This window comes from Musca autumnalis, unplaced genomic scaffold (genome assembly GCF_047663935.1).
Source record: "Musca autumnalis isolate F117 unplaced genomic scaffold, ASM4766393v1 scaffold_61, whole genome shotgun sequence".
Lineage (NCBI taxonomy): Eukaryota > Metazoa > Arthropoda > Insecta > Diptera > Muscidae > Musca > Musca autumnalis.
The window spans coordinates 311,080-332,564 of NW_027412211.1; positions in this window are offsets into that span (position 1 = coordinate 311,080).

Consider the following 21,485-nt stretch of genomic DNA (forward strand, 5'->3'; position numbering starts at 1 on the left):
CGGTGAACTTTTGTATTGGGAAAGTCATGCCCGGTGAACTTTTGTATTGGGAAAGTCATCTCCGGTGAACTTTTGTATTGGGAAAGTCATGCCCGGTGAACTTTTGTATTGGGAAAGTCATCTCCGGTGAACTTTTGTATTGGGAAAGTCATGCCCGGTGAACTTTTGTATGGGAAAAGTCATCTCCGGTGAACTTTTGTATTGGGAAAGTCATGCCTGGTGAACTTTTGTATTGGGAAAGTCATGCCCGGTGAACTTTTGTATTGGGAAAGTCATGCCCGGTGAACTTTTGTATTGGGAAAGTCATGCCCGGTGAACTTTTGTATTGGGAAAGTCATGCCCGGTGAACTTTTGTATTGGGAAAGTCATGCCCGGCGAACTTTTGTATTGGGAAAGTTATGCCCGGTGAACTTTTGTATTGGGAAAAGTCATCTTCGGTGAACTTTTGTATTGGGAAAGTTATGCCCTGTGAACTTTTGTATTGGGAAAGTTATGCCCTGTGAACTTTTGTATTGGGAAAGTCATGCCCGGTGAACTTTTGTATTGGGAAAGTCATCTCCGGTGAACTTTTGTATTGGGAAAGTCATGCCCGGTGAACTTTTGTATGGGAAAAGTCATCTCCGGTGAACTTTTGTATTGGGAAAGTCATGCCCGGTGAACTTTTGTATTGGGAAAGTCATGCCCGGTGAACTTTTGTATTGGGATAGTCATGCCCGGTGAACTTTTGTATTGGGAAAGTCATGCCCGGTGAACTTTTGTATTGGGAAAGTCATCTCCGGTGAACTTTTGTATTGGCAAAGTCATGTCCGGTGAACTTTTGTATTGGGAAAGTCATGTCCGGTGAACTTTTGTATTGGAAAGTCATGCCCGGTGAACTTTTGTATTGGGAAAGTCATGCCCGGTGAACTTTTGTATTGGGAAAGTCATGCCCGGTGAACTTTTGTATTGGGAAAGTCATGCCCGGTGAACTTTTGTATTGGGAAAGTCATGCCCGGTGAACTTTTGTATTGGGAAAGTCATGCCCGGTGAACTTTTGTATTGGGAAAGTCATGCCCGGTGAACTTTTGTATTGGGAAAGAAATCTCCGGCGAACTTTTGTATTGGGAAAGTCATGCCCGGTGAACTTTTGTATTGGGAAAGTCATGCCCGGTGAACTTTTGTATTGGGAAAGTCAGGCCCGGTGAACTTTTGTATTGGGAAAGTCATGCCCGGTGAACTTTTGTATTGGGAAGGTCATGCCCGGTGAACTTTTGTATTGGGAAAGTCATGCCCGGTGAACTTTTGTATTGGGAGAGTCATGCCCGGTGAACTATTGTATTGGGAAAGTCATCTCCGGTGAACTTTTGTATTGGGAAAGTCATGTCCGGTGAACTTTTGTATTGGGAAAGTCATGCCCGGTGAACTTTTGTATTGGGAAAGTCATGCCCGGTGAACTTTTGTATTGGGAAAGTTATGCCCGGTGAACTTTTGTATGGGAAAAGTCATCTCCGGTGAACTTTTGTATTGGGAAAGTCATGCCCGGTGAACTTTTGTATTGGGAAAGTCATGCCCGGTGAACTTTTGTATTGGGAAAGTCATGCCCGGTGAACTTTTGTATTGGGAAAGTCATGCCTGGTGAACTTTTGTATTGGGAAAGTCATGCCCGGTGAACTTTTGTATTGGGAAAGTCATGCCCGGTGAACTTTTGTATTGGGAAAGTCATGCCCGGTGAACTTTTGTATTGGGAAAGTCATGCCCGGTGAACTTTTGTATTGGGAAAGTCATGCCCGGCGAACTTTTGTATTGGGAAAGTTATGCCCGGTGAACTTTTGTATTGGGAAAAGTCATCTTCGGTGAACTTTTGTATTGGGAAAGTTATGCCCTGTGAACTTTTGTATTGGGAAAGTTATGCCCTGTGAACTTTTGTATTGGGAAAGTCATGCCCGGTGAACTTTTGTATTGGGAAAGTCATCTCCGGTGAACTTTTGTATTGGGAAAGTCATGCCCGGTGAACTTTTGTATGGGAAAAGTCATCTCCGGTGAACTTTTGTATTGGGAAAGTCATGCCCGGTGAACTTTTGTATTGGGAAAGTCATGCCCGGTGAACTTTTGTATTGGGAAAGTCATGCCCGGTGAACTTTTGTATTGGGAAAGTCATGCCCGGTGAACTTTTGTATTGGGAAAGTCATCTCCGGTGAACTTTTGTATTGGCAAAGTCATGTCCGGTGAACTTTTGTATTGGGAAAGTCATGTCCGGTGAACTTTTGTATTGGAAAGTCATGCCCGGTGAACTTTTGTATTGGGAAAGTCATGCCCGGTGAACTTTTGTATTGGGAAAGTCATGCCCGGTGAACTTTTGTATTGGGAAAGTCATGCCCGGTGAACTTTTGTATTGGGAAAGTCATGCCCGGTGAACTTTTGTATTGGGAAAGTCATGCCCGGTGAACTTTTGTATTGGGAAAGTCATGCCCGGTGAACTTTTGTATTGGGAAAGAAATCTCCGGCGAACTTTTGTATTGGGAAAGTCATGCCCGGTGAACTTTTGTATTGGGAAAGTCATGCCCGGTGAACTTTTGTATTGGGAAAGTCAGGCCCGGTGAACTTTTGTATTGGGAAAGTCATGCCCGGTGAACTTTTGTATTGGGAAGGTCATGCCCGGTGAACTTTTGTATTGGGAAAGTCATGCCCGGTGAACTTTTGTATTGGGAGAGTCATGCCCGGTGAACTATTGTATTGGGAAAGTCATCTCCGGTGAACTTTTGTATTGGGAAAGTCATGTCCGGTGAACTTTTGTATTGGGAAAGTCATGCCCGGTGAACTTTTGTATTGGGAAAGTCATGCCCGGTGAACTTTTGTATTGGGAAAGTTATGCCCGGTGAACTTTTGTATGGGAAAAGTCATCTCCGGTGAACTTTTGTATTGGGAAAGTCATGCCCGGTGAACTTTTGTATTGGGAAAGTCATGCCCGGTGAACTTTTGTATTGGGAAAGTCATGCCCGGTGAACTTTTGTATTGGGAAAGTCATGCCCGGTGAACTTTTGTATTGGGAAAGTCATGTCCGGTGAACTTTTGCATTGGGAAAGTCATGCCCTGTGAACTTTTGTATTGGGAAAGTCATGCCCGGTGAACTTTTGTATTGGGAAAGTCATGCCCGGTGAACTTTTGTATTGGGAAAGTCATGCCCGGTGAACTTTTGTATTGGGAAAGTCATCTCCGGTGAACTTTTGTATTTGGAAAGTCATGCCCGGTGAACTTTTGTATTGGGAAAGTCATGCCCGGTGAACTTTTGTATTGGGAAAGTCATGCCCGGTGAACTTTTGTATTGGGAAAGTCATCTCCGGTGAACTTTTGTATTGGGAAAGTCATGCCCGGTGAACTTTTGTATGGGAAAAGTCATCTCCGGTGAACTTTTGTATTGGGAAAGTCATGCCCGGTGAACTTTTGTATTGGGAAAGTCATGCCCGGTGAACTTTTGTATTGGGAAAGTCATGCCCGGTGAACTTTTGTATTGGGAAAGTCATGCCCGGTGAACTTTTGTATTGGGAAAGTCATGCCCGGTGAACTTTTGTATTGGCAAAGTCATCTCCGGTGAACTTTTGTATTGGCAAAGTCATCTCCGGTGAACTTTTGTATTGGGAAAGTCATCTCCGGTGAACTTTTGTATTGGGAAAGTCATGCCCGGTGAACTTTTGTATTGGGAAAGTCAGGCCTGGTGAACTTTTGTATTGGGAAAGTCATGCCTGGTGAACATTTGTATTGGGAAAGTCATGCCCGGTGAACTTTTGTATTGGGAAAGTCCTGTCCGGTGAACTTTTGTATTGGGAAAGTCATGTCCGGTGAACTTTTGTATTGGGAAAGTCATGCCCGGTGAACTTTTGTATTGGGAAAGTCATGCCCGGTGAACTTTTGTATTGGGAAAGTCATGCCCGGTGAACTTTTGTATTGGGAAAGTCATGCCCGGTGAACTTTTGTATTGGGAAAGTCATGCCCGGTGAACTTTTGTATTGGGAAAGTCATGCCCGGTGAACTTTTGTATTGGGAAAGTCATGCCCGGTGAACTTTTGTATTGGAAAAGTCATCTCCGGTGAACTTTTGTATTGGGAAAGTCATGTCCGGTGAACTTTTGTATTAGGAAAGTCATGCCCGGTGAACTTTTGTATTGGGAAAGTCAGGCCCGGTGAACTTTTGTATTGGGAAAGTCATGCCCGGTGAACTTTTGTATTGGGAAAGTCATGCCCGGTGAACTTTTGTATTGGGAAAGTCATGCCCGGTGAACTTTTGTATTGGGAGAGTCATGCCCGGTGAACTTTTGTATTGGGAAAGTCATCTCCGGTGAACTTTTGTATTGGGAAAGTCATGCCCGGTGAACTTTTGTATTGGGAAAGTCATGCCCGGTGAACTTTTGTATTGGGAAAGTCATGCCCGGTGAACTTTTGTATTGGGAATGTCATGCCCGGCGAACTTTTGTATTGGAAAAGTCATGCCCGGTGAACTTTTGTATTGGGAAAGTCATGCCCGGTGAACTTTTGTATTGGGAAAGTCATGCCCGGTGAACTTTTGTATTTGGAAAGTCGTGCCCGGTGAACTTTTGTATTGGGAAAGTCATCTCCGGTGAACTTTTGTATTGGGAAAGTCATGCCCGGTGAACTTTTGTATTGGGAAAGTCATGCCCGGTGAACTTTTGTATTGGGAAAGTCATGCCCGGTGAACTTTTGTATTGGGAAAGTCATGCCCGGTGTACTTTTGTATTGGGAAAGTCATGCCCGGTGAACTTTTGTATTGGGAAAGTCATGCCCGGCGAACTTTTGTATTGGGAAAGTCATGCCCGGTGAACTTTTGTATTGGGAATGTCATCTCCGGTGAACTTTTGTATTGGGAAAGTCATGCCCGGTGAACTTTTGTATTGGGAAAGTCATGCCGGTGAACTTTTGTATTGGGAAAGTCATGCCCGGTGAACTTTTGTATTGGGAAAGTCATGCCCGGTGAACTTTTGTATTGGGAAAGTCATGCCCGGTGTACTTTTGTATTGGGAAAGTCATGCCCGGTGAACTTTTGTATTGGGAAAGTCATGCCCGGCGAACTTTTGTATTGGGAAAGTCATGCCCGATGAACTTTTGTATTGGGAAAGTCATCTCCGGTGAACTTTTGTATTGTGAAAGTCATGCCCGGTGAACTTTTGTATTGGGAAAGTCATGCCCGGTGAACTTTTGTATTGGGAAAGTCTTGCCCGGTGAACTTTTGTATTGGAAAAATCATGCCCGGTGAACTTTTGAATTGGGAAAGTCATGCCCGGTGAACTTTTGTATTGGGAAAGTTATGCCCGGTGAACTTTTGTGTTGGGAAAGTCATGCCCGGTGAACTTTTGTATTGGGAAAGTCATCTCCGGTGAACTTTTGTATTGGGAAAGTCATGCCCGGTGAACTTTTGTATTGGGAAAGTCATGCCCGGTGAACTTTTGTATTGGGAATGTCATCTCCGGTGAACTTTTGTATTGGGAAAGTCATCTCCGGTGAACTTTTGTATTGGGAATGTCATGCCCGGTGAACTTTTGTATTGGGAAAGTCATGCCCGGTGAACTTTTGTATTGGGAAAGTCATGCCCGCTGAACTTTTGTATTGGGAAAGTCATGCCCGGCGAACTTTTGTATTGGGAAAGTCATGCCCGGTGAACTTTTGTATTGGGAAAGTCAGGCCCGGTGAACTTTTGTATTGGGAAAGTCATGCCCGGTGAACTTTTGTATTGGAAAAGTCATGCCCGGTGAACTTTTGTATTGGGAAAGTCATCTCCGGTGAACTTTTGTATTGGGAAAGTCATGCCCGGTGAACTTTTGTATTGGGAAAGTCATGCCCGGTGAACTTTTGTATTGGGAAAGTCATGCCCGGTGAACTTTTGTATTGGGAAAGTCATGCCCGGCGAACTTTTGTATTGGGAAAGTCATGCCCGGTGAACTTTTGTATTGGGAAAGTCATCTCCGGTGAACTTTTGTATTGGGAAAGTCTTGCCCGGTGAACTTTTGTATTGGGAAAGTCATGCCCGGTGAACTTTTGTATTGGGAAAGACAGGCCCGGTGAACTTTTGTATGGGAAAGTCATGCCCGGTGAACTTTTGTATTGGGAAAGTCATCTCCGGTGAACTTTTGTATTGGGAAAGTCATGCCCGGTGAACTTTTGTATTGGGAAAGTCATGCCCGGTGAACTTTTGTATTGGGAAAGTCAGGCCCGGTGAACTTTTGTATTGGGAAAGTCATGCCCGGTGAACTTTTGTATTGGGAAAGTCATGCCCGGTGAACTTTTGTATTGGGAAAGTCATGCCCGGTGAACTTTTGTATTGGGAAAGTCATGCCCGGTGAACTTTTGTATTGGGAAAGTTATGCCCGGTGAACTTTTGTATTGGGAAAGTCATGCTCGGTGAACTTTTGTATTGGGAAAGTCATGCCCGGTGAACTTTTGTATTGGGAAAGTCATGCCCGGTGAACTTTTCTATTGGGAAAGTCATGCCCGGTGAACTTTTGTATTGGGAAAGTCATGCCCGGTGAACTTTTCTATTGGGAAAGTCATGCCCGGTGAACTTTTGTATTGGAAAAGTCATGCCCGGTGAACTTTTGTATTGGGAAAGTCATGCCCGGTGAACTTTTGTATTGGAAAAGTCATGCCCGGTGAACTTTTGTATTGGGAAAGTCATGCCCGGTGAACTTTTGTATTGGGAAAGTTATGCCCGGTGAACTTTTGTATTGGGAAAGTCATGCCCGGTGAACTTTTGTATTGGGAAAGTCATGCCCGGTGAACTTTTGTATTGGGAAAGTCATGCCCGGTGAACTTTTGTATTGGGAAAGTCATGCCCGGTGAACTTTTGTATTGGGAAAGTCATGCCCGGCGAACTTTTGTATTGGGAAAGTCATGCCCGGTGAACTTTTGTATTGGGAAAGTCATGCCCGGTGAACTTTTGTATTGGGAAAGTCATGCCCGGTGAACTTTTGTATTGGGAAAGTCATGCCCGGTGAACTTTTGTATTGGGAAAGTCATCTCCGGTGAACTTTTGTATTGGGAAAGTCATGCCCGGTGAACTTTTGTATTGGGAAAGTCATGCCCGGTGAACTTTTGTATTGGGAAAGTCATGCCCGGTGAACTTTTGTATTGGGAAAGTCATGCCCGGTGAACTTTTGTATTGGGAAAGTCATGCCCGGTGAACTTTTGTATTGGGAAAGTCATGCCCGGCGAACTTTTGTATTGGGAAAGTCATGCCCGGTGAACTTTTGTATTGGGAAAGTCATCTCCGGTGAACTTTTGTATTGGGAAAGTCATGCCTGGTGAACTTTTGTATTGGGAAAGTCATACCCGGTGAACTTTTGTATTGGGAAAGTCATGCCCGGTGAACTTTTGTATTGGGAAAGTCATGCCCGATGAACTTTTGTATTGGGAAAGTCATGCCCGGTGAACTTTTGTATTGGGAAAGTCATGCCCGGCGAACTTTTGTATTGGGAAAGTCATGCCCGGTGAACTTTTGTATTGGGAAAGTCATCTCCGGTGAACTTTTGTATTGGGAAAGTCATCTCCGGTGAACTTTTGTATTGGGAAAGTCATCTCCGACGAACTTTTGTATTGGGAAAGTCATGCCCGGTAAACTTTTGTATTGGGAAAGTCAGGCCCGGTGAACTTTTGTATTGGGAAAGTCATGCCCGGTGAACTTTTGTATTGGGAAAGTCATGCCCGGTGAACTTTTGTATTGGGAAAGTCATCTCCGGTGAACTTTTGTATTGGGAAAGTCATGCCCGGTGAACTTTTGTATTGGGAAAGTCATGCCCGGTGAACTTTTGTATTGGGAAAGTCATGCCCGGTGAACTTTTGTATTGGGAAAGTCATGCCTGGTGAACTTTTGTATTGGGAAAGTCATGCCCGGTGAACTTTTGTATTGGGAAAGTCATGCTCGGCGAACTTTTGTATTGGGAAAGTCATGCCCGGTGAACTTTTGTATTGGGAAAGTCATCTCCGGTGAACTTTTGTATTGGGAAAGTCATGCCCGGTGAACTTTTGTATTGGGAAAATCATGCCCGGTGAACTTTTGTATTGGGAAAGACAGGCCCGGTGAACTTTTGTATTGGGAAAGTCATGCCCGGTGAACTTTTGTATTGGGAAAGTCATCTCCGGTGAACTTTTGTATTGGGAAAGTCATGCCCGGTGAACTTTTGTATTGGGAAAGTCATGCCCGGTGAACTTTTGTATTGGGAAAGTCAGGCCCGGTGAACTTTTGTATTGGGAAAGTCATGCCCGGTGAACTTTTGTATTGGGAAAGTCATCTCCGACGAACTTTTGTATTGGGAAAGTCATGCCCGGTGAACTTTTGTATTGGGAAAGTCAGGCCCGGTGAACTTTTGTATTGGGAAAGTCATGCCCGGTGAACTTTTGTATTGGGAAAGTCATGCCCGGTGAACTTTTGTATTGGGAAAGTCATCTCCGGTGAACTTTTGTATTGGGAAAGTCATGCCCGGTGAACTTTTGTATTGGGAAAGTCATGCCCGGTGAACTTTTGTATTGGGAAAGTCATGCCCGGTGAACTTTTGTATTGGGAAAGTTATGCCCGGTGAACTTTTGTATTGGGAAAGTCATGCCCGGTGAACTTTTGTATTGGGAAAGTCATGCTCGGCGAACTTTTGTATTGGGAAAGTCATGCCCGGTGAACTTTTGTATTGGGAAAGTCATCTCCGGTGAACTTTTGTATTGGGAAAGTCATGCCCGGTGAACTTTTGTATTGGGAAAATCATGCCCGGTGAACTTTTGTATTGGGAAAGACAGGCCCGGTGAACTTTTGTATTGGGAAAGTCATGCCCGGTGAACTTTTGTATTGGGAAAGTCATCTCCGGTGAACTTTTGTATTGGGAAAGTCATGCCCGGTGAACTTTTGTATTGGGAAAGTCATGCCCGGTGAACTTTTGTATTGGGAAAGTCAGGCCCGGTGAACTTTTGTATTGGGAAAGTCATGCCCGGTGAACTTTTGTATTGGGAAAGTCATGCCCGGTGAACTTTTGTATTGGGAAAGTCATGCCCGGTGAACTTTTGTATTGGGAAAGTCATGCCCGGTGAACTTTTGTATTGGGAAAGTTATGCCCGGTGAACTTTTGTATTGGGAAAGTCATGCCCGGTGAACTTTTCTATTGGGAAAGTCATGGCCGGTGAACTTTTGTATTGGGAAAGTCATGCCCGGTGAATTTTATATTGGGAAAGTCATGCCCGGTGAACTTTTGTATTGGAAAAGTCATGCCCGGTGAACTTTTGTATTGGGAAAGTTATGCCCGGTGAACTTTTGTATTGGGAAAGTCATGCCCGGTGAACTTTTGTATTGGGAAAGTCATCTCCGGTGAACTTTTGTATTGGGAAAGTCATGCCCGGTGAACTTTTGTATTGGGAAAGTCATGCCCGGCGAACTTTTGTATTGGGAAAGTCATGCCCGGTGATCTTTTGTATTGGGAAAGTCATGCCCGGTGAAATTTTGTATTGGGAAAGTCATGCCCGGTGAACTTTTGTATGGGAAAAGTCATCTCCGGTGAACTTTTGTATTGGCAAAGTCATCTCCGGTGAACTTTTGTATTGGGAAAGTCATGCCCGGTGAACTTTTGTATTGGGAAGTCATCTCCGGTGAACTTTTGTATTGGGAAAGTCATGCCCGGTGAACTTTTGTATTGGGAAAGTCATGCCCGGTGAACTTTTGTATTGGGAAAGTCATGCCCGGTGAACTTTTGTATTGGGAAAGTCATGCCCGGCGAACTTTTGTATTGGGAAAGTCATGCCCGGTGAACTTTTGTATTGGGAAAGTCATGCCCGGTGAACTTTTGTATTGGGAAAGTCATGCCCGGTGAACTTTTGTATTGGGTAAGTCATGCCCGGTGAACTTTTGTATTGGGAAAGTCATGCCCGGTGAACTTTTGTATTGGGAAAGTTATGCCCGGTGAACGTTTGTATTGGGAAAGTCATGCCCGGTGAACGTTTGTATTGGGAAAGTCATGCCCGGTGAACTTTTGTATTGGGAAAGTCATGCCCGGTGAACTTTTCTATTGGGAAAGTCATGCCCGGTGAACTTTTGTATTGGGAAAGTCATGCCCGGTGAACTTTTGTATTGGGAAAGTCATGCCCGGTGAACTTTTGTATTGGAAAAGTCATGCCCGGTGAACTTTTGTATTGGGAAAGTCATGCCCGGTGAACTTTTGTATTGGGAAAGTTATGCCCGGTGAACTTTTGTATTGGGAAAGTCATGCCCGGTGAACTTTTGTATTGGGAAAGTCATCTCCGGTGAACTTTTGTATTGGGAAAGTCATGCCCGGCGAACTTTTGTATTGCGAAAGTCATGCCCGGTGAACTTTTGTATTGGCAAAGTCATGCCCGGTGAAATTTTGTATTGGGAAAGTCATCTCCGGTGAACTTTTGTATTGGGAAAGTCATCTCCGGTTAACTTTTGTATTGGGAAAGTCATGCCCGGTGAACTTTTGTATGGGAAAAGTCATCTCCGGTGAACTTTTGTATTGGCAAAGTCATCTCCGGTGAACTTTTGTATTGGGAAAGTCATGCCCGGTGAACTTTTGTATTGGGAAGTCATCTCCGGTGAACTTTTGTATTGGGAAAGTCATCTCCGGTGAACTTTTGTATTGGGAAAGTCATGCCCGGTGAACTTTTGTATTGGGAAAGTCATCTCCGGTGAACTTTTGTATTGGGAAAGTCATGCCCGCGAACTTTTGTATTGGGAAAGTCATGCCCGGTGAACTTTTGTATTGGCAAAGTCATGCCCGGTGAAATTTTGTATTGGGAAAGTCATCTCCGGTGAACTTTTGTATTGGGAAAGTCATCTCCGGTTTACTTTTGTATTGGGAAAGTCATGCCCGGTGAACTTTTGTATGGGAAAAGTCATCTCCGGTGAACTTTTGTATTGGCAAAGTCATCTCCGGTGAACTTTTGTATTGGGAAAGTCATGCCCGGTGAACTTTTGTATTGGGAAGTCATCTCCGGTGAACTTTTGTATTGGGAAAGTCATGCCCGGTGAACTTTTGTATTGGGAAAGTCATGCCCGGTGAACTTTTGTATTGGGAAAGTCATGCCCGGTGAACTTTTGTATTGGGAAAGTCATGCCCGGCGAACTTTTGTATTGGGAAAGTCATGCCCGGTGAACTTTTGTATTGGCAAAATCATCTCCGGTGAACTTTTGTATTGGGAAAGTCATGCCCGGTGAACTTTTGTATTGGGAAAGTCATGCCCGGTGAACTTTTGTATTGGGAAAGTCATGCCCGGTGAACTTTTGTATTGGAAAAGTCATGCCCGGTGAACTTTTGTATGGGAAAAGTCATCTCCAGTGAACTTTCGTATTGGGAAAGTCATGCCCGGTGAACTTTTGTATGGGAAAAGTCATCTCCGGTGAACTTTTGTATTGGCAAAGTCATCTCCGGTGAACTTTTGTATTGGGAAAGTCATGCCCGGTGAACTTTTGTATTGGGAAAGTCATCTCCGGTGAAATTTATATGGGAAAAGTCATGCCCGGTGAAATTTTGTATTGGGAAAGTCATCTCCGGTGAACTTTTGTATTGGGAAAGTCATGCCCGGTGAACTTTTGTATTGGGAAAGTCATGCCCGGTGAACTTTTGTATTGGGAAAGTCATGCCCGGTGAACTTTTGCCGGTGAACTTTTGTATTGAGAAAGTCATCTCCGGTGAACTTTTGAATTGGGAAAGTCATGCCCGGTGAACTTTTGTATTGGGAAAGTCATGCCCGGCGAACTTTTGTATTGGGAAAGTCATGTCCGGTGAACTTTTGTATTGGGAAAGTCATGCCCGGTGAAATTTTGTATTGGGAAAGTCATCTCCGGTGAACTTTTGTATTGGGAAAGTCATCTCCGGTGAACTTTTGTATTGGGAAAGTCATGCCCGGTGAACTTTTGTATGGGAAAAGTCATGTCCGGTGAACTTTTGTATTGGCAAAGTCATCTCCGGTGAACTTTTGTATTGGGAAAGTCATGCCCGGTGAACTTTTGTATTGGGAAGTCATGTCCGGTGAACTTTTGTATTGGGAAAGTCATGCCCGGTGAACTTTTGTATTGGGAAAGTCATGCCCGGTGAACTTTTGTATTGGGAAGTCATCTCCGGTGAACTTTTGTATTGGGAAAGTCATGCCCGGTGAACTTTTGTATTGGGAAAGTCATGCCCGGTGAACTTTTGTATTGGGAAAGTCATGCCCGGTGAACTTTTGTATTGGGAAAGTCATGCCCGGCGAACTTTTGTATTGGGAAAGTCATGCCCGGTAAACTTTTGTATTGGGAAAGTCATGCCCGGTGAACTTTTGTATTGGGAAAGTCATGCCCGGTGAACTTTTGTATTGGGAAAGTCATGCCCGGTGAACTTTTGTATTGGGAAAATCATGCCCGGTGAACTTTTGTATTGGGAAAGTTATGCCCGGTGAACTTTTGTATTGGGAAAGTCATGCCCGGTGAACTTTTGTATTGGGAAAGTCATGCCCGGTGAACTTTTGTATTGGGAAAGTCATGCCCGGTGAACTTTTCTATTGGGAAAGTCATGCCCGGTGAACTTTTGTATTGGGAAAGTCATGCCCGGTGAACTTTTGTATTGGGAAAGTCATGCCCGGTGAACTTTTGTATTGGAAAAGTCATGCCCGGTGAACTTTTGTATTGGGAAAGTCATGCCCGGTGAACTTTTGTATTGGGAAAGTTATGCCCGGTGAACTTTTGTATTGGGAAAGTCATGCCCGGTGAACTTTTGTATTGGGAAAGTCATCTCCGGTGAACTTTTGTATTGGGAAAGTCATGCCCGGCGAACTTTTGTATTGGGAAAGTCATGCCCGGTGAACTTTTGTATTGGCAAAGTCATGCCCGGTGAAATTTTGTATTGGGAAAGTCATCTCCGGTGAACTTTTGTATTGGGAAAGTCATCTCCGGTGAACTTTTGTATTGGGAAAGTCATGCCCGGTGAACTTTTGTATGGGAAAAGTCATCTCCGGTGAACTTTTGTATTGGCAAAGTCAACTCCGGTGAACTTTTGTATTGGGAAAGTCATGCCCGGTGAACTTTTGTATTGGGAAGTCATCTCCGGTGAATTTTGTATTGGGAAAGTCATGCCCGGTGAACTTTTGTATTGGGAAAGTCTTGCCCGGTGAACTTTTGTATTGGGAAAGTCATGCCCGGTGAAGTTTTGTATTGGGAAAGTCATGCCCGGCGAACTTTTGTATTGGGAAAGTCATGCCCGGTGAACTTTTGTATTGGGAAAGTCATGCCCGGTGAACTTTTGTATTGGGAAAGTCATGCCCGGTGAACTTTTGTATTGGGAAAGTCATGCCTGGTGAACTTTTGTATTGGGAAAGTCAGGCCCGGTGAACTTTTGTATTGGGAAAGTCATGCCCGGTGAACTTTTGTATTGGGAAAGTCATGCCCGGTGAACTTTTGTATTGGGAAAGTCATGCCCGGTGAACTTTTGTATTGGAAAAGTCATGCCCGGTGAACTTTTGTATGGGAAAAGTCATCTCCGGTGAACTTTTGTATTGGGAAAGTCATGCCCGGTGAACTTTTGTATGGGAAAAGTCATCTCCGGTGAACTTTTGTATTGGCAAAGTCATCTCCGGTGAACTTTTGTATTGGGAAAGTCATGCCCGGTGAACTTTTGTATTGGGAAAGTCATCTCCGGTGAAATTTGTATGGGAAAAGTCATGCCCGGTGAAATTTTGTATTGGGAAAGTCATCTCCGGTGAACTTTTGTATTGGCAAAGTCATCTCCGGTGAACTTTAGTATTGGGAAAGTCATCTCCGGTGAACTTTTGTATTGGGAAAGTCATGCCCGGTGAACTTTTGTATTGGGAAAGTCATGCCCGGTGAACTTTTGTATTGGGAAAGTCATGCCCGGTGAACTTTTGTATTGGGAAAGTCATGCCCGGTGAACTTTTGTATTGGGAAAGTCATGCCCGGTGAAATTTTGTATTGGGAAAGTCATGCCCGGTGAACTTTTGTATTGGGAAGGTCATGCCCGGCGAACTTTTGTATTGGGAAAGTCATGCCCGGAGAACTTTTGTATTGGGAAAGTCATGCCCGGTGAACTTTTGTATTGGGAAAGTCATGCCCGGTGAACTTTTGTATTGGGAAAGTCATGCCCGGTGAACTTTTGTATTGGGAAAGTCAGGCCCGGTGAACTTTTGTATTGGGAAAGTCATGCCCGGTGAACTTTTGTATTGGGAAAGTCATGCCCAGTGAACTTTTGTATTGGGAAAGTCATGCCCGGTGATCTTTTGTATTCTGAAAGTCATCTCCGGTGAACTTTTGTATTGGGAAAGTCATGCCCCGTGAACTTTTGTATTGGGAAAGTCATGCCCGGCGAACTTTTGTATTGGGAAAGTCATGCCCGGTGAACTTTTGTATTGGGAAAGTCATGCCCGGTGAACTTTTGTATTGGGAAAGTCATGCCCGGTGAACTTTTGTATTGGGAAAGTCATCTCTTTTGTATTGGGAAAGTCATGCCCGGTGAACTTTTGTATGGGAAAAGTCATCTCCGGTGAACTTTTGTATTGGCAAAGTCATCTCCGGTGAACTTTTGTATTGGGAAAGTCATGCCCGGTGAACTTTTGTATTGGGAAAGTCATCTCTTTTGTATTGGGAAAGTCATGCCCGGTGAACTTTTGTATGGGAAAAGTCATCTCCGGTGAACTTTTGTATTGGGAAAGTCATGCCCGGTGAACTTTTGTATTGGGAAAGTCATGCACGGTGAACTTTTGTATTGGGAAAGTCATGCCCGGTGAACTTTTGTATTGGGAAAATCATGCCCGGTGAACTTTTGTATTCGGAAAGTCATGCCCGGCGAACTTTTGTATTGGGAAAGTCATGCCCGGTGAACTTTTGTATTGGGAAAGTCATGCCCGGTGAACTTTTGTATTGGGAAAGTCATGCCCGGTGAACTTTTGTATTGGGAAAGTCATGCCCGGTGAACTTTTGTATTGGGAAAGTCATGCCCGGTGAACTTTTGTATTTGGAAAGTCAGGCCCGGTGAACTTTTGTATTGGGAAAGTCATGCCCGGTGAACTTTTGTATTGGCAAAGTCATCTCCGGTGAACTTTTGTATTGGGAAAGTCATGCCCGGTGAACTTTTGTATTGGGAAAGTCATGCCCGGTGAACGTTTGTATTGGGAAAGTCATGCCCGGTGAACTTTTGTATTGGGAAAGCCATGCCCGGTGAACTTTTGTACTGGGAAAGTCATGCCCGGTGAACTTTTGTATTGGGAAAGTCATGCCCGGTGAACTTTTGTATTGGAAAAGTCATGCCCGGTGAACTTTTGTATGGGAAAAGTCATCTCCGGTGAACTTTTGTATTGGGAAAGTCATGCCCGGTGAACTTTTGTATGGGAAAAGTCATCTCCGGTAAACTTTTGTATTGGCAAAGTCATCTCCGGTGAACTTTTGTATTGGGAAAGTCATCCCCGGTGAACTTTTGTATTGGGAAAGTCATCTCCGGTGAACTTTTGTATTGGGAAAGTCATGCCCGGTGAACTTTTGTATTGGGAAAGTCATCTCCGGTGAACTTTTGTATTGGGAAAGTCATCTCCGGTGAACTTTTGTATTGGGAAAGTCATCTCCGGTGAACTTTTGTATTGGGAAAGTCATGCCCGGTGAACTTTTGTATTGGGAAAGTTATGCCCGGTGAACTTTTGTATTGGGAAAGTCATGCCCGGTGAACTTTTGTATTGGGAAAGTCATGCCCGGTGAACTTTTGTATTGGGAAAGTCATGCCCGGTGAACTTTTGTATTGGGAAAGTCATGCCCGGTGAACTTTTGTATTGGGAAAGTCATGCCCGGTGAACTTTTGTATTGGGAAAGTCATGCCCGGTGAACTTTTGTATTGGGAAAGTCATGCCCGGTGAACTTTTGTATTGGGAAAATCATCTCCGGTGAACTTTTCTATTGGGAAAGTCATGCCCGGTGAACTTTTGTGTTGGGAAAGTCATGCCCGGTGAACTTTTGTATTGGGAAAGTCAGGCCCGGTGAACTTTTGTATTGGGAAAGTCATGCCCGGTGAACTTTTGTATTGGGAAAGTCATGCCCGGTGAACTTTTGTATTGGGAAAGTCATGCCCGGTGAAATTTTGTATTGGGAAAGTCATGCCCGGTGAACTTTTGTATTGGGAAAGTCATGGCCGGTGAACTTTTGTACGGGAAAAGTCATCTCCGGTGAACTTTTGTATTGGGAAAGTCATGCCCGGTGAACTTTTGTATTGGGAAAGTCATGCCCGGTGAACTTTTGTATTGGGAAAGTCATGCCCGGTGAACTTTTGTATTGGGAAAGTCATGCCCGGTGAACTTTTGTATTGGGAAAGTCATGCCCGGTGAACTTTTGTATTGGGAAAGTCATGCCCGGTGAACTTTTGTATTGGGAAAGTCATGCCCGGTGAACTTTTGTATTGGGAAAGTCATGCCCGGTGAACTTTTGTATTGGGAAAGTCATGCCCGGTGAACTTTTGTATTGGGAAAGTCATGCCCGGTGAACTTTTGTATTGGGAAAGTCATGCCCGGTGAACTTTTGTATGGGAAAAGTCATCTCCGGTGAACTTTTGTATTGGGAAAGTCATGCCCGGTGAACTTTTGTATTGGGAAAGTCATGCCCGGTGAACTTTTGTATTGGGAAAGTCATGCCCGGTGAACTTTTGTATTGGGAAAGTCATGCCCGGCGAACTTTTGTATTGGGAAAGTCATGCCCGGTGAACTTTTGTATTGGGAAAGTCATGCCCGGTGAACTTTTGTATTGGGAAAGTCATGCCCGGTGAACTTTTGTATTGGGAAAGTCATGCCCGGTGCACTTTTGTATTGGGAAAGTCATGCCCGGTGAACTTTTGTATTGGGAAAGTCATGCCCGGTGAACTTTTGTATTGGAAAAGTCATGCCCGGTGAACTTTTGTATGGGAAAAGTCATCTCCGGTGAACTTTTGTATTGGCAAAGTCATCTCCGGTGAACTTTTGTATTGGGAAAGTCATGCCCGGTGAACTTTTGTATTGGGAAAGTCATCTCCGGTGAAATTTGTATGGGAAAAGCCATGCCCGGTGAAATTTTGTATTGGGAGAGTCATCTCCGGTGAACTTTTGTATTGGGAAAGTCATGCCCGGTGAACTTTTGTATTGGGAAAGTCATGCCCGGTGAACTTTTGTATTGTAAAAGTCATGCCCGGTGAACTTTTGTATTGGGAAAGTCATGCCCGGTGAACTTTTGTATTCGGAAAGTCATTCCCGGTGAACTTTTGTATTGGGAAAGTCATGCCCGGTGAACTTTTGTATTGGGAAAGTCATCTCCGGTGAACTTTTGTATTGGGAAAGTCATGCCCGGTGAACTTTTGTATTGGGAAAGTCATGCCCGGTGAACTTTTGTATTGGGAAAGTCATCTCCGGTGAACTTTTGTATTGGGAAAGTCATGCCTGGTGAACTTTTGTATTGGGAAAGTCATGCGCGGTGAACTTTTGTATTGGGAAAGTCATGCCCGGTGAACTTTTGTATTGGGAAAGTCATGCCCGGTGAACTTTTGTATTGGGAAAGTCATGCCCGGTGAACTTTTGTATTGGGAAAGTCATGCCCGGTGAACTTTTGTATTGGGAAAGTCATGCCCGGTGAGCTTTTGTATTGGGAAAGTCATGCCCGGTGAACTTTTGTATTGAGAAAGTCATGCCCGGTGAACTTTTGTATTGGGAAAGTCAAGCCCGGTGAACTTTTGTATGGGAAAAGTCATCTCCGGTGAACTTTTGTATTGGGAAAGTCATGCCCGGTGAACTTTTGTATTGGGAAAGTCATGCCCGGTGAACTTTTGTATTGGGAAAGTCATGCCCGGTGAACTTTTGTATTGGGAAAGTCATGCCCGGTGAACTTTTGTATTGGGAAAGTCATGCCCAGTGAACTTTTGTATTGGGAAAGTCATGCCCGGTGAACTTTTGTATTGGGAAAGTCATGCCCGGTGAACTTTTGTATGGGAAAAGTCATCTCCGGTGAACTTTTGTATTGGCAAAGTCATCTCCGGTGAACTTTTGTATTGGGAAAGTCATGCCCGGTGAACTTTTGTATTGGGAAAGTCATCTCCGATGAAATTTGTATGGGAAAAGTCATGCCCGGTGAAATTTTGTATTGGGAAAGTCATCTCCGGTGAACTTTTGTATTGGCAAAGTCATCTCCGGTGAACTTTTGTATTGGGAAAGTCATCTCCGGTGAACTTTTGTATTGGGAAAGTCATGCCCGGTGAACTTTTGTATTGGGAAAGTCATGCCCGGTGAACTTTTGTATTGGGAAAGTCATGCCCGGTGAACTTTTGTATTGGGAAAGTCATGCCCGGTGAACTTTTGTATTGGGAAAGTCATGCCCGGTGAACTTTTGTATTGGGAAAGTCATGCCCGGTGAAATTTTGTATTGGGAAAGTCATGCCCGGTGAACTTTTGTATTGGGAAGGTCATGCCCGGCGAACTTTTGTATTGGGAAAGTCATGCCCGGTGAACTTTTGTATTGGGAAAGTCATGCCCGGTGAACTTTTGTATTGGGAAAGTCATGCCCGGTGAACTTTTGTATTGGGAAAGTCATGCCCGGTGAACTTTTGTATTGGGAAAGTCAGGCCCGGTGAACTTTTGTATTGGGAAAGTCATGCCCGGTGAACTTTTGTATTGGGAAAGTCATGCCCAGTGAACTTTTGTATTGGGAAAGTCATGCCCGGTGATCTTTTGTATTGGGAAAGTCATCTCCGGTGAACTTTTGTATTGGGAAAGTCATGCCCCGTGAACTTTTGTATTGGGAAAGTCATGCCCGGCGAACTTTTGTATTGGGAAAGTCATGCCCGGTGAACTTTTGTATTGGGAAAGTCATGCCCGGTGAACTTTTGTATTGGGAAAGTCATGCCCGGTGAACTTTTGTATTGGGAAAGTCATCTCTTTTGTATTGGGAAAGTCATGCCCGGTGAACTTTTGTATGGGAAAAGTCATCTCCGGTGAACTTTTGTATTGGCAAAGTCATCTCCGGTGAACTTTTGTATTGGGAAAGTCATGCCCGGTGAACTTTTGTATCGGGAAAGTCATCTCTTTTGTATTGGGAAAGTCATGCCCGGTGAACTTTTGTATGGGAAAAGTCATCTCCGGTGAACTTTTGTATTGGGAAAGTCATGCCCGGTGAACTTTTGTATTGGGAAAGTCATGCACGGTGAACTTTTGTATTGGGAAAGTCATGCCCGGTGAACTTTTGTATTGGGAAAGTCATGCCCGGTGAACTTTTGTATTCGGAAAGTCATGCCCGGCGAACTTTTGTATTCGGAAAGTCATGCCCGGCGAACTTTTGTATTGGGAAAGTCATGCCCGGTGAACTTTTGTATTGGGAAAGTCATGCCCGGTGAACTTTTGTATTGGGAAAATCATGCCCGGTGAACTTTTGTATTGGGAAAGTCATGCCCGGTGAACTTTTGTATTGGGAAAGTCATGCCCGGTGATCTTTTGTATTGGGAAAGTCAGGCCCGGTGAACTTTTGTATTGGGAAAGTCATGCCCGGTGAACTTTTGTATTGGCAAAGTCATCTCCGGTGAACTTTTGTATTGGGAAAGACATGCCCGGTGAACTTTTGTATTGGGAAAGTCATGCCCGGTGAACGTTTGTATTGGGAAAGTCATGCCCGGTGAACTTTTGTATTGGGAAAGTCATGCCCGGTGAACTTTTGTATTGGGAAAGTCATGCCCGGTGAGCTTTTGTATTGGGAAAGTCATGCCCGGTGAACTTTTGTATTGGAAAAGTAATGCCCGGTGAACTTTTGTATTGGGAAAGTCATGCCCGGTGAACTTTTGTATGGGAAAAGTCATCTCCGGTGAACTTTTGTATTGGCAAAGTCATCTCCGGTGAACTTTTGTATTGGGAAAGTCATGCCCGGTGAACTTTTGTATTGGGAAAGTCATCTCCGGTGAAATTTGTATGGGAAAAGTCATGCCCGGTGAAATTTTGTATTGGGAAAGTCATCTCCGGTGAACTTTTGTAATGGGAAAGTCATGCCCGGTGAACTTTTGTATTGGGAAAGTCATGCCCGGTGAACTTTTGTATTGGGAAAGTCATCTCCGGTGAACTTTTGTATTGGGAAAATCATGCCCGGTGAACTTTTGTATTGGGAAAGTCATCTCCGGTGAACTTTTGTATTGGGAAAGTCATGCCCGGTGAACTTTTGTATTGGGAAAGTTATGCCCGGTGAACTTTTGTATTGGGAAAGTCATGCCCGGTGAACTTTTGTATTGGGAAAGTCATGCCCGGTGAACTTTTGTATTGGGAAAGTCATGCCCGGTGAACTTTTGTATTGGGAAAGTCATGCCCGGTGAACTTTTGTATTGGGAAAGTCATGCCCGGTGAACTTTTGTATTGGGAAAGTCATGCCCGGTGAACTTTTGTATTGGGAAAGTCATGCCCGGTGAACTTTTGTATTGGGAAAATCATCTCCGGTGAACTTTTGTATTGGGAAAGTCATGCCCGGTGAACTTTTGTGTTGGGAAAGTCATGCCCGGTGAACTTTTGTATTGGGAAAGTCAGGCCCGGTGAACTTTTGTATTGGGAAAGTCATGCCCGGTGAACTTTTGTATTGGGAAAGTCATGCCCGGTGAACTTTTGTATTGGGAAAGTCATGCCCGGTGAAATTTTGTATTGGGAAAGTCATGCCCGGTGAACTTTTGTATTGGGAAAGTCATGCCCGTTGAACTTTTGTATTGGGAAAGTCATGCCCGGTGAACTTTTGTATGGGAAAAGTCATCTCCGGTGAACTTTTGTATTGGGAAAGTCATGCCCGGTGAACTTTTGTATTGGGAAAGTCATGCCCGGTGAACTTTTGTATTGGGAAAGTCATGCCCGGTGAACTTTTGTATTGGGAAAGTCATGCCCGGTGAACTTTTGTATTGGGAAAGTCATGCCCGGTGAACTTTTGTATTGGGAAAGTCATGCCCGGTGAACTTTTGTATTGGGAAAGTCATGCCCGGTGAACTTTTGTATTGGGAAAGTCATGCCCGGTGAACTTTTGTATTGGGAAAGTCATGCCCGGTGAACTTTTGTATTGGGAAAGTCATGCCCGGTGAACTTTTGTATTGGGAAAGTCATGCCCGGTGAACTTTTGTATTGGGAAAGTCATGCCCGGTGAACTTTTGTATTGGGAAAGTCATGCCCGGTGAACTTTTGTATTGGGAAAGTCATGCCCGGTGAACTTTTGTATTGGGAAAGTCATGCCCGGTGAACTTTTGTATTGGAAAAGTCATGCCCGGTGAACTTTTGTATGGGAAAAGTCATCTCCGGTGAACTTTTGTATTGGCAAAGTCATCTCCGGTGAACTTTTGTATTGGGAAAGTCATGCCCGGTGAACTTTTGTATTGGGAAAGTCATCTCCGGTGAAATTTGTATGGGAAAAGCCATGCCCGGTGAAATTTTGTATTGGGAAAGTCATCTCCGGTGAACTTTTGTATTGGGAAAGTCATGCCCGGTGAACTTTTGTATTGGGAAAGTCATGCCCGGTGA